At 33.8% G+C, this 10,402-nt stretch overlaps 1 protein-coding gene across 4 annotated transcripts in view; it reads left to right on the top strand.

Annotated features, from left to right (window-relative positions):
• The first annotated feature begins 380 nt into the window (after nt 1-380).
• Nucleotides 381-10,402, top strand: part of LOC120425335 (MAGUK p55 subfamily member 7) — a 47,871-nt gene continuing 37,849 nt past the window's right edge. For 2 of the 4 annotated variants that reach the window (XM_039589822.2, XM_039589820.2), the window contains exon 1: nt 381-638. The gene's annotated coding sequence lies outside the window, so the exon portion shown is untranslated. The remainder of the gene's footprint in view (nt 639-10,402) is intronic. The other 2 variants (XM_039589825.2, XM_039589826.2) reach the window with 2 other exon arrangements.

The raw sequence follows: 10,402 nt of genomic DNA, 5'->3' as shown, positions 1-10,402 counted from the left end.
CTTCTCCCTTAGCCCATCACATCGTTCTGTCAAAACACCAACCTGACTGTCACGGCAAGCACGCGTGATTGGTTGCTTCCCGTTTTTGCTCACTCTTCTTTTCGCTCACATTCTGGCACTGCTCACCGCTCACTCACTTGCTCTCACGCGTCAGACAGTTTTTCCTTCCCTGTTTGAGTTTCCCTTCAGTCACAGACTGACTGCGGACGGGCCTTCTCGTGTGTTGTTTGAGTTCGTCTTCCCCGATGGCGGTGGACATTTGAAGGAGAGAAGCAAGTGAAACAAGAGAAGGATTTTTTTTGGTGGCAGTCACAATAAAAGAACAGGGGAAATTTTGGTGTGAGATAATATATTAATTATAAAGGAAATACTGGGGAAAACCACGCGTGTGAAAATGTGCTGAAGAAAAATTCGCCGAGGAAAAACGCTTTTCTATTTTCTTCATTTTCATCTCTCCTGCGGCTAAATAAAAAATTCTACTCTCTGTGTGTCAAAAGAAGTGTAAATCCTTGTCGAGCAAGTGTTTCTGTTTGTGTGTGAGCGCTCGTGAAAAAAAACAGAGGAAAAGTGAAAATCTGTGAAAATTAGTGCTGAAATTAACCCTCTGTGCGGTGAAAACTAGTCTCCTGGCAGTCGAGGTGAATTGATTTCCACCAAAAATAGTCATTCAACCCTCTTTCCCACCACAATTTTCCGAAAGAGAACCGAGGAAAACTTCAAATATTGGCAGCATTTTGACAGACGGCGACGAAGGAAATTGCAAAAAAGGACAAACTTTTTCCAGCAGCAAGTACCAATACACACAATTGCGGGGGGTTGATAACAGTCGGGCCTTCAATGAGTGTTTATAGATGTGTGTGTGTTTTTGAAAAGGAGAGGAAATGTTTATTGATCAGTTTTTCCGCCTTTCCTTTTGTGCTCGTGGTTTCACGTGAGTGCGCGATTCGTGAGGGGTTTTTGGCCACTGCTGCGATGTGTGACCAAAAATATATAAAGAAGGAGCTGGGATCACGGGTCAGGTGGACGACGGATAATGAAAACGTCGTAAAGTCTCGGGCCTTCCAGCTGTCTCTGGTGGGATGGTGATGAATGAACTATAATTAGATAAAAATATGCTTGATTGATATGCTTGGTTAAAGGCTACAATTCAACAACAGAGATAACCTGATGGATTTTTGATTCAAATCATTAAAAGCATGGTTTTTGAACCTTTTGTGAAAGAGTGAATGTTTTGTTTAAATAATAGATACCTTTAACTGAAGAATCAGGACTATTACCTGAATGGGAACAATAGTTTTTGAAGCACTTATTAGCATCAAATCTGGAATTGGATGTACAGAATTTGTTGCACTAGATCTAATCTATCTGAAACCACCCAAAAAATTCAAAACACCGATCAAAATCATTGCATTGTCCCGAATCATCCCAGACGAAGGTTCGCAGGTTAATGGAAAGAATGGAATAAATTTTTAGTCAATTTATTCACTGAAAATATATTACATTATAATATCCAATAACGTTAACTTGAGTTCAACCTAAGTTACAATTTTACTGAATATAACAAATTTTATCATTTCTTCTAGACTAGAACTAATCTCGTTAAATTTTATTTACATCCTTGAACACCAATGGTGTTTTTTTTTTCTTTTTGTATGATTTTATTGGTGTCAACGGGTTCAGATGTCTATTTATTATGAAATATGTATTCATAAGATTTCTATCGATTCCCAATCGTATTTTAATAAATTGATGCTCGTTGGATAGATTTGTCATATTTTGCTAAATAAAAATAAGATTTTAATATTTTAGAGTTTAAGAAGGTTGATTGATTCTCAGCCAGCTGACACATAGAGCCATTTTGACTTTTTGGAAAAAAAAAACACTTAAAAGTTGAAGAAATTTCTGAACTTTGAGAAAAAAAAATGATTTAAACAACATGATTGTTTTCAAAGATTTTTTCATTTTAAAATTGTCAAATAAATATTTGATGTGAACCTTCCAGGTGACCTTAACATTAATGCTACATACACTTTTGCATGATAGTTTTAGAATTAGAACTGGATTCTGATACTATCATTTAAAAAAATTGGATTCTTTTTAAAAAAAAAGTTAATGTTTAAATATAAATTTAGCTTAAAATAATCAAATTCAAGAAATTTAAAGTACCCAAGTAACATATTTAAACCAAATAGCCACCACCTAGTTTTGTTGAGGTTTTATGGTAGCATTTTGATTGCTTAATAGTTTTATTTAGGCATTCACCGCAACCAATAAGCAAGCGCTAATTATTAGGTTCTAATAGGGTTTTATGCCTCGGACATAAAACCTTGTGATAATAAATGCTAAATGGCTTTCAATAAGGTTTTATGAAAGTTTTAAGAGAGTCTTGAAAACCCAATGGCAATGTCGTGCCAAACGGTTTTATCGCATGCTTCTTTAAAACCAAGGGTGTTTTAGCTGTCAAGTGCCATTAGGTATGCAAAAAGTTTAAATAAAACCACAAGCACCTGAAAAAGCTTTTAACGCGGCCAATTAGCAGTGCATAAATATGGCGCTAAACGCGTGTTCTGATTGAATGATTGACCACCATCTTGGTTGAAAAAATAGCGAACTGAGAAATTTGATTTAAATTTGACGAAAACACTCATTTATGCTGAATTTCTGATATAATTAATATAGCGATAGATGTTTAAAAATAATTTGAACATTTTTTCAAAGAATTGCAATAAAATATTTTTTAACATTAAAAACTATGATTACAAATAATGATTTTTTATGAAGCGAGTTGAATTTTTTGGCTCTATCTCCCTTACATTTATTAATAAAATTTCAACCACAGCTAAATTTGAGCCACCAAATGCGAGAAATAAGCTTTAAAATTATTTTCATACCTCCAATATCTATTATTTATCATCGCCATTTTTGCAAACCATCTCCATTTTATCATTTGGCAAGACAAAGACTTATTTTTTGCCAAAATAAAACCTATTTGGCATAAGACGTTTGAAGACGTATGAAATGTCATTTTTCCTTAACTCCTGACTAGGTTTTAACAAAGGTTTTATCAAGGCTTTGAGGATGTTGTTAGGATTCAGTTGTAAAACCTTGAACTCCTATGTAGGTTTTATAAATAGGCCGTGACAACCTTTTGCGGAGGTTCTTTTCGGTTTTAACAGAGGTTTATCGGGGTTCTGGGGAGGCTGTTACGACTTAGTGGTTTTAATGTTGGTTTTGGCTGATAGGTTTTATAGCGGTTGTGACAGCTTTGATAAATCCTAAAATGTTACTTGGGTACACCTCACTTTTTGTTAAACTTAAAATTGTTGCTTCTGATTTCTTTGAAAATGTTCATTGTGTTCATTATTTTAAATTTTCATCGGACAGCCAAATAAATATTTTTTTTAGTTGTTTTTTTTAAGTGACATGGTAAAATTTTAGAGTTTTATTTAAACTCACAGCTTATATAAGACCATTTAAAAAAAAGTGGAATTAAACTTTAATCCCATGAAGCTGATTTTTTTTTCAAATTTAAAGTTTTTATGTCCTGCGTTGAGCTTCAATGTCTTCAAAATCATTTAGTAAAGTAGCTGAAATATCGTTATTATCATTAAACCATCAATAAATTTCAATTTTCAAAAAATCCTCGTCTTAATTTATATTTCCTTTTTATTATTTTGAGTAATTTATAAATCAATTTTATATCAGGAATACAGAAAAAAATTGGCTAACATACCTGTCTCGATTTTTTATGTTGGATTATTTTAAATGGAATCTTAATAACTGGTTTGCATCCTTCTTTAATATTGATATAAACACTTGTTCACTGCATCTCATATAATTTTCGGAAAAAATGGCACAATCCTGATTGATAATATTGATTTGTGCTAAGAGGCAAAGAAACTTATTGAAATTTTCAGCATGTTTCTATCAAAAAAGCAGATATTTAACATTAATTATTTTGTTTAAGAATAAAAAATAAAATATCGATTCAGAATTTATCAATAAAGGCCTAGAAATGACTATTTAAAAATATAAGCTGGCAGCTTGGCAGTAATTTTATAAATAATCACATCGTCTTTGCATACTGAATATTATATTAAATGGGACAAACATTGCACGAAAAGCTCCAGAAGGATAAGGCGAGAATCAAACACGTGCCCCATAGCAACTTAAGAATCGGCAGCCGATGCCGCTTTCAAGAAAATCTCATTAATTTTGTGACATATTAGGTAGTTTCTGGTAATTCCGAATAATTTTGAGAAACTAAAAGTAATCCTTGACATACTGCCAGTAGTCCTGGTAATTCTACTCAAACTGCTCAGTATTCTGTGATGTTGGAAACCCCGAGGACTTCGAAAATCGAGTGTGGACTAGGATGACATGAAAAATTGTTTTTTTTTTTGGAGAATCTAGAGAGATACCACCGGCTCGATTCTTTAGGAAATAATAAGTAACTGTGTCAATTTCGAGCCAAATCGGTTAAGGATAAGGGGTCGCTGTCATCCGACCCACCGTGGTAGGTAATCGAAAACCCTTTCCAAAGAATCCAACACATTTGAAGATCTGGCAACCCTGTCTCAAGTTGTGGTCACTTAAGTGATATTTATGTTTTGAAACCGGATCTCACTTAAATGTATTTCAACTATGTCCGGATTCATCATCCGACCCACCGTTGAGTAGGTAATCGAAAAACCTTTCCAACGAGACCAAAACATTGAAGATCTGGCAATACTGTCCCGAGTTAGGCCCACTAAAGTGATATTTATATACTTTATTTGAAGCCGGATCTCACTTAAATGTATTTAAACTATAACCAGTTCCATTATCCGACCCATAGTTTATTAGGTAATCAAAATATCTATCCAATGAGTCCAAAACATTGAGAATCTGGCAACCCTGTCTCAAGTTATGGTCACTTAAGGGATATTTATGTACTTTTTTGAAACCTGATCTCACTCAAATGTATGTAAATTATGTCCGGATCCATCATCCGATCGAAAAACTATTCCAATGAGATCAAAACATTGATGATCTGGCAACCTTGTCTCGAATTTGACTTCTTAAGTGATATTTGTGTACTTTTTTATTGCGGATTTTTAGAAAAACTAGATGAAATTGGTGTCCAAACCCATCGACCCATTGATGGTAAAGAGTTAGGAAGGCACCAACCACATATGTGGATTAAGTTAGTTTCTTTATTAATTCAAACTTGTCTTGGGTTGATTTAATAAAACCTGATATCTACAAAATAAAAAATAATATTGGCTTATTCCACAAATCTTTGAACCAAACTCTAATTAATCGAATTGTTCCTAAATCAATGCTTGTTAAGAGTCCATGTAAATTGAAAACCATACACCCTTTTCCTGTTTCCCGTGCACAAAGTGCCTCGCCCCATAACCACTTTATACCAGAGAAAATTTAATTTCCGCCCCGAGGCGCTTCAACGACATGTCACACAGAGAATGTGAGTGAGTGTCATGATGCAATAAATCCCGCCTATATTTATAGTGCTGCTGCTGCTGCTGCTGGCACTACATCGAGCAAGACAAGTGCTTTGCATTGTAGTTGGCGGGACTGTCTATAGGCGAGGGAAATGTGATCATTGTTTCACGTGTCCTTGTCTCCTGAAGGTATGCAAACTACTGGTGACAGGTGGGGTGGGGAACACACATTAGCTGAGTCATTCCCGGTGACATCACGGATAAACATATTTTGGAAAGTGATTTCGACGAACGGTTAAAACTTTGAAGTTTTGCACTCTAGCGGTTATCAGGCAGCATAATTAAATTTCGAAAATTCCCCAAGGACATGCTAGCGCAATTACGACCAAAAATAGCAACGCAGGATCGCTGGACAAATAACTGCCCCAGCAAAATTCCTCCGTTCGGAACATTTCCCTCCAAGCACAAGGTCCATCCCCCCCGTTGCATCGTCCCGTCGCGTCCAAAGGCGAGCATTCTACAAGCGGCTTCGGCCGCATAGTGTGGACCGGCAAAACCCCTTCCCGCGGCGAAAGGTTATGCGTGGTATTTTTAGCAGCATGATCTTCAATATTTAAGCACACATTTTGGGGCCACTCCTCCTACTCCCCGGCGATGCCAATGGCGGCGGCAGTGGCCGCGGGGACAAAACTCATCATAAAATCGAGTGCCAGTTTGGCCGCTAGGGCCGGAGCGTTCCAGGGATGGTGGGGACGATGTCAACCCTTTTGGGGTCATATACATTACACTTGCAGGAGCCAATTTTCGATTGCCTTCTGGGGAGAGGGGAAAAGTCGATGTCGACCCAGGCTCTGGAGTTCCATTTTCATTCCGCATTCTGATGGGAAGAATAACCCCTTTGGACAGTGGATTGGATTTGTTAGAGAATTTTGTCAAATTTTGTGATTTTCTGTAGAAGAACAATGAAAAGCATAATTGAAACTGATTAATATTAAATTATCCCTTAACATAGGTACACCCAGAACAGGGCATCGGCATACTAGAGGATAAAGAGCACGGTTCGGTAGTAAAATGGTACTGTGTACGGACGGAGAGGATAAATCCCGAAATTACCGAAAGTACATTACTCATGGGTTCATTTTTCAAAAAAGTTCATTTATCAAAAAAAAAAAAGTACCGGTGCCGAGACTCGAACCCAAGACCTTCGGCATATTGCACGGTGCCATACTTGTCTTACTGATCTTACTTGTCCATACTGATTCAATGAACGAATGAACACGCGAGAGGTCTATACTCTCGCAAAATAGTACTTTCCTCATGTTTCTTTTCGAGATCCCCTCGGTCTTTAACTTTGGGTGTACAATGGGTATTTAATAAATTACGTATTAGTATTTTTTTGTTAATCCACTAGTAAATTTAACAAAACATGTTGATAGATAACTGCGAACAATAAAAAATCTTGCCTCAATCAACTGTCTTTAAATGCTTTGGAAGTGATTATTAATACATAATTCATATCTTTAATTTCACAATTTTCCAAAAGTAAGTAAACTATTGTTTTTATGAAAATAAAAAAGTTTTATTTTCAATTTATCTAATTTACTAATTACCTCAGGAAATTCTAAAAGAGAATCCTCAAGACATTATAATATTATATGAACTTAATGTTTAGCAATGCTCTGGATCTTTTTTAATTTGTCTCAAGCTTTTCATACTCATTTGTTATGTCCAAAAAAAACAATTTTTCATCATCAATTAGTCCAAATAAGTTTTCATATATATTTGAGAGGTAATCATACGAAAATGTCATGTAAATGTATCTTGAGGAGCAATTTTCTGATCGTTTTGGTGTCTTTAGCAAAGTTTCAGGTTTCGAATAAAACTTACCGGGGAAAATCCTGTTTTTATTAGACTTGAAATGGTCTGGGTGATTTTTTTTTTCAAAACCTTGGTGGTTAAAAATCTACAACTAGTAATATGAATTTTGATAAAAAAGTGATTTTTGGAAAAGAAAACCGAAAATACTGTTGAACAATATTTCAAAATACAAATTTGGATTTCGATTCGAAAATGATTTTACAATTTGTTTAAAAAGAGCCTTGTTTTCATAATATAGGCACTTTCAAGTTGAAATTTTCGAAAAATGTGAACTTCTTTGGAGTAAAAAAAATCGCGAAAGTTGTGTACCATGGCAAAACATTTTTTTTAATGTTGAAATTTCCAAAAAAATTAACAAATCGGCTTTGTGAAATGATTGGTAACAGCGATACGACCCCTTTTATGATTGATTTTTTTGAAAAATTAGGTTTTCTTGGTGTTTATTATAAACTTGGTATATAAATTATTGGTTTGAAAATTTTGAAAATTTCACCAAAGTTCTTGATTATTTTTAATTTTACTATTTTTCAAATCAAATTCAAATTTCAAAGCGATCCTATTTAAAAAATGAAAATTGAACCAATAGTTTTCGAAATAAACTGAGTTATGAATTATATAAAACAAGGTGACACTGAGAAAAACTTATTTATCACCAAATTTAAACTCCAGGCTGTATTTTAGCAACTAGCAGTCCAAACAACATGATATTTCAGAAAAAAATTCTCAGCACTTCGAATATATTTAAAATAAAATAAAAATCATTGTTCTTTAAATTCAACATGAAAATGCCTATAACATAAAATGTTTGCATTTTATCAAAATAGTTGTAAAGTAATTTTGGATTGCGGATTCCATTTTGCATCTGAAAATTATTTTTAAAATTTTGCTTGTCAATATTTTCTTTTTTTTCTAAATTAAAGATAAATATATAACGTTAAAAAACAATTCTCAAGAATAATTTGATTGAATTTATAATTATTTTTATGTTTAGATTCCAGTCTGATTTAATTTGTCATGCAAGGCCGAATTTTTTTTTCTTGAAAGCCTGTTGATGAATTGTTCATTTCCGATTGAAACAATTAAGGATTGAGGTTTATTTAAGAAATGTAAATTTTTGTGGGACTATGTCAGTAAAATGATGATCATTTGTTGTGTGTTCATAACTTATTTGTTAATTTTCAAATGGTTTTGAGAAATTTATAAACAAATAAGAATTTAAAATATTTTTGCATTAAATTATTTCTATCTTTTTAATTCATTTAAATCTTTAAAATAAAATAAAGCTGACCAATCGTTTCACTAGAATGGTTAATCAAATGTAACTTTCCCAATTTTTTATATTTTTTTGATTTTTGAAAAAATATTTCCTATTTAAATAATCAAAATATAACACGTTCTTAAGGAAAAAGAGAATTTTTTTTTATAAAATTGTAATGTGTATCAAGTGAATCGAAGATTCAACAAAAAAACTGTTATTCAAGGTTCAAGGTTTACTCAACATTAGGAAAACTTTTTGTCCTTTCTTTATTGAAAGTTTTTAAGATTCGATTATTCGAAGCCTTTGTAAAATTTTCACTTCAGAATATCAATTTATAAATTATTGTTTTTTTTTTTTCGTTCAGCTGAAATATGACTCCAAAAATGCTCCTAAGTAATGTAGGAATCTAGGAATATGTAATCCAAGATGGCCAATATGGCAATATTAAAAATACTTATTTGGTAAGCTTACCCAAGCAGCACACTTTGTCAGATAAACGTATTTCCTAACTGGTTGTATAACCAACCCGCCTCGTTGTCACAACTTGTTCTACAACTCCTGTGAACTGCAAAAAGCGCACTTTTTTCTGTTGTATAACTTGCCAGAAAAAGATGCAAGTTATCAGAGTAAGTTGTACAAATGTATTTGACAACACTGTGCCATCTAACAAGAGATTTAACGAAAAAAAGGGGCGTGGTTTACGGCTGTGCTGTCAAATCAAAGCGCACACTGGAAAGGAAAGTTAGATTGAAAACAGCTATCTAACCGTCGACTAACTTACATGTAAACAAACGTTTCTTATTAGAATTTTAGTCAACGACGAAGCTAATTAAAAAAGTACGCTTGTTTCTGCAAGATTCTTTTAAAATAATTCGAAATTGAGTTTAAAAAAAAGAAAAACAATCATGGCGCACATGTGATTAGTGTGAAATTCCCTGCATGGAGAACTTTTAAATTTTCCTTTTTTGATGAACTTCCTCTGTCCCAAGATTCGATCCGATGACTTCGACGATTTGTTGTTATCTCCACGGCAGGTCCAGGCGCGCTTCCACATCTCTCCACGGGGCTTCATAGTAAACAAGCTGGCCCAAGCGTCAATAAGAAGGCTGCTGTCTGTTTTGTTAGCTAAAGAACTTAATTCCAACGAAGGCTGTCATTGGAATTGAAGTTATATAAGTTTGTTTCAAATCAGTTTTTATAACTCCACTATATAACTTTGTTATAACAAACCGTTTCAACTGTCATTTCGATTACCGTACCACGGAGTAATATTGAAAATCGGTATGATTTTGATTTGTTGTTTTCTCTATCATAAACTCTATAAGCTGATAATTTTTGTAGCTTTTACCAGCGATATGTTCACAAATGAATCGGTCAACAATCAAAACTATTGCAATCTTCAATACATAAACATTTTTGAAACTCTAAATTCCTCATGTACAAATTTACACCACCTAACAACACGCAATGTCAAGTTGAATATGTATGTTGAGCATCAGTTATATAATCTATTCTCCGATAACATTTGTGTAACAAAGCGAGAAAACCTAAGGTTATTTATAGAATGGTTGGCCACGCCCATTTTTTAGAAGATGCCGTCACATGACAATGTTAGATAAGCAGTGAAACAAACAGTGCAATATTGTTTTTATTCAACAAACTGTTTTCGAGTAAAACATTGCAGATGAGGAAACAGCATCTTGGCATATCAGCATTTTGACGTTCAATTACAGCTCATAAAAAGTGTTTTCGAGTGAAATAAAGTGATAAATAGCTCAATAGGAAGTGAGCAAGTAAGTTTCTATCAAAAGTGTTCCAAAAT

Source organism: Culex pipiens, chromosome 2 (assembly GCF_016801865.2).
Source record: "Culex pipiens pallens isolate TS chromosome 2, TS_CPP_V2, whole genome shotgun sequence".
In the NCBI taxonomy this organism is placed as follows: domain Eukaryota; kingdom Metazoa; phylum Arthropoda; class Insecta; order Diptera; family Culicidae; genus Culex; species Culex pipiens.
The sequence above is the reverse complement of the archived record's forward strand: the minus strand, read 5'-3'. Positions and strand labels throughout refer to the sequence as shown.